At 31.0% G+C, this 3558-nt stretch overlaps 1 non-coding gene across 1 annotated transcript; it reads left to right on the top strand.

The window, feature by feature from the left end:
* Positions 1-2372: 2372 nt before the first annotated feature.
* Positions 2373-2503, top strand: LOC114671601 (small nucleolar RNA SNORA72). The gene has a single exon (XR_003721635.1). It is a non-coding gene; the product is annotated as a small nucleolar RNA SNORA72 (small nucleolar RNA).
* The last annotated feature ends 1055 nt before the right edge of the window (positions 2504-3558 follow it).

Genomic DNA, 3558 nt, shown 5'->3' on the forward strand with positions numbered 1-3558 from the left:
GATCTTTGTTTTCAGTTAATTTTTGTATTGTGCAAGTTATGAAATTTATGAAACATTTGTTTTATTATTGCTGTATGTGAATATCTAATTGTTTTAATATTTGTTTAAAAGTTTATCCTTTCTTTACTGATTTAGCATTTTTCTTGAAAGCTAAACAATTAATTGACTATGTATGAGTCTGTTTCTTGTCATATAATTTTATTCTATTGACCTATTTTTGTATCTCTTAATGTAGCCCTATATTTATTACCACAGTTTCATAATAGCAGGTCTTGAAATAAGATAGGATAAGTTCTCTAATTTGTTTCTTCTTTTTTCCAGTATATATTTGACTATTGACATCTTAACAATATTACAGTTTTTGATCCAGGAACCTGGCATAACTCACCAATAATTTTAGTATTCCTTAATTTCTCTTAGTGATATTTTTGTATGTTAGTGATTGCTTTAGTGTTTATAGTATACATATTTAATTCAACACAATCTATTTTCAGTTGATATTATACTATGTCAATATAGTATAAGAACCTAACAACTAAATATTTCTATTTTTCCTCTCTCAGCCTTTTTGTTATTGTCATACAATTTATTTCACATGTTATAAATACCACAATATATTGTAAAAAAAATTTACACTGTCTGTTATCTTTCAAAATCACTAAAATAATAATAATAATAATAAACTTTTTTGTATTTATCCACATACCTACCGTTTCCAGTGCTCTTTAATCCTTTTGTGGATCCAGATTTCCATCCGGTGTCATTTTCCTTCTCTCTGAAGGACATTCTTAACATTTGCTTGTTTTAGACACCTGATGATGATGAATTATTCAAGATTTTACATATATTTTGAAAGTCTATTTCATCTTGGTTTTCAAGGATGATTTTATTAGGTATAGAATTTTGGATCCACAGGTTTCTTTTATTTTTTAATGTTTTGTTTCTTTTGTCTGCCCTTTTTATACTTTAAAGCTATTGTTCTACTGTTTTCTGGATAGTCTTTTCTCCCCAAAGAAATCTGCTGTCATTATTTTCATTGTCTTCTGTATTTTCTGTGTCATTTTGTCTAGTCGCTTTTAAGGCTGGCTTGCTTTTGTTTTCTTTCTGTCTCTCTCTTTTCTTTTCTTTTTTTTTTTTTTTTGCGTTTTTTCTCTTCTTTCTTTCCTCTCTCTTTTTTCATCTATTATATCTCTATATATCTTTTTTCATCTATCTTTACTAATTTGAGTGATTATTTTTTGCCTATGGCTTTCTAAACTATGTAAATACTTTTTTTTTTTTTTTTTTGAAACGCGAGATCTCGGCTCACGGCAAACTCCGCCTCCCGGGTTCACGCCATTCTCCTGCCTCAGCCTCCTGAGTAGCTGGGACTACAGGCGCCCGACACCACGCCCAGTAGATTTTTTATATTTTTGGTAGAGACGGGGTTCACCGTGTTAGCCAGGATGGTCTCGATCTCCTGACCACGTGATCCGCCCGCCTCGGCCTCCCAAAGTGCTGGGATTACAGGCGTGAACCACCGCGCCCGGCCTAAACTGTGTAAGTATTCTTAATTAAAATCTTAACTCTTTTTAATTCAAGCCAATGATTGCATATATTTTCCCCCAAAGTCTTAACCAAAGCAGAAAAAAAAAAAAAAAAAAAAAAAAACCCAAAAGGTATTTAACTTTGCTGTCTTATTTGTTTGTTTTACTGACACGTGTGTGTGTGTATGTATGTATGTATTTCTAGCCTATGTTTGTACTGGAGATGTAGTAGCTTAAAGATGTTGGATGTATGTGAGGATTCTGTTGCTCCACCACGACCTTTTTCTCCTTTCTCCAGGTGATGATTAATACTCACAGTTTTGGATTTCTGGTTTCACCATATATCTATAGAACAGATGTGGCTTCAGTTCTTGCTTATCACTTTAGTGTCAGCTTTCTTTTTGTTTTGGTCCTCTTTGGATTTTCCTTTAGCCTCTTGTGAGCTCTCCTATGCATTTAAAGATATAGTTGTCAAAATTTATTCAGCATTCCTAGGTGTTTAATACTGCATAGTTTTTCAGAGCATCAAGGCTGTCATACTGCCAGAACAATTCTAAGTAACAGTTTTAAAGATATCATTTACAATTATTCACTTCAATATAATGTTATTGTTTTTACCATGAGTCCAAACAACAAAAGTTGTCTAGAACTTATCCTGGTTATAAACTCTTCTTCACAAAGCATTAGTGAAATTGATGTATCTTAATTTAGGTGATACCAAATAATTATTTTTACTGATATTCTTTTCCATCAATTGAATTAAGCATTTCTTCTGACATTAGTATCCTATCTTGTATCAATGAATGTTTGGTTGTTTTTCTAACATTCAAAGAGTTATCATATTTTCTGTGAATATTCTCAATGTTCTGATTGTGTGATAGTCAGGATAACCTAAACATTTGCTACATTAAGAATATGCATATGTACCCACATGTAGCCATTCCCTAGGTCTGGTCTTATAAATGCTGGTGATAAACCAGACAAAAGAAAACAAAAAGTTATCATATTTTTTAAATGTTTCTTGTGATGACATGCAATTTCTTAGATAAAAATAAAATAAGGAATGTCTGTCTCGGCAACATGTTAAAATTAATGATTAAAAGACATTTGATACTAATTAAGAAACTAGGAAATTAATTGCTTAGAATAATATTGGTTATCCTAGACAATACATTTTCAACAGAAGTCGAATTTGGTAATATTAATTTTGAAGTATTCACTGGACATGACACGGTTTAACATTGTAATCATTTACGTTAACACCCCTTGTACTAATTTATATTTCATTAGCAATCTTGTCTTTATATTTTGATTTTCCAAGTAATTTCTTACAAAGTAAATAATTTGGCCAGTAAAACTATAAATATTGTCTACCTAGCAGCTGTATTTCTTTTTGTAAGTTATTAAATTTGCATTCAATTTTGCATCAGTTTTATGAGCTTGGTTAGTATGAGACAATGTGAAAAAGACTGAAAAAATAAGAATTAATCCTGAAATACTGTGAACGAACATACTCTGGATGCTATATTATACATCACCAACTTGTCAGCCACTCCCTAGAAGACCCCTGTGCCTTAGTTATATAAGCAGTTATTCATTTCCACTATTATTTGTTGAATCATGCAGCCATCCATCCCTTCCTCCATCCACGCATTCTGACACTGAACCAACATTTATTAAGCACAACAATGAAAAAAATGTTTGGTCACAAAAGAGAGTGTAATCAGGTATTTTTGGTTTATCTGTAATATAAAATTAAAAACTAAATATTTGTTACTCTTTTAATATCATCACTTCTTTCACTTTCTCTGAAATTACATCTATGGCTGTGAGAGAGTAAGATTTGATTTTGGGCATATTTCTTAAATGGGAAAATAGAGTAAAAGTAGAAATTAAATGGATAAAAGTAAACAAAATCAAAAAGTCACATCACAATAGCAATCATTTCTTATAGTCTTTTTTTAATTTCAAAAATACATGTTGAACATCAACCATGTCCAAGGCATACTTTTAATTTCTGTACTTTCAAAAC

Source organism: Macaca mulatta, chromosome 12 (assembly GCF_049350105.2).
Source record: "Macaca mulatta isolate MMU2019108-1 chromosome 12, T2T-MMU8v2.0, whole genome shotgun sequence".
Classification (NCBI taxonomy): Eukaryota; Metazoa; Chordata; class Mammalia; order Primates; family Cercopithecidae; genus Macaca; species Macaca mulatta.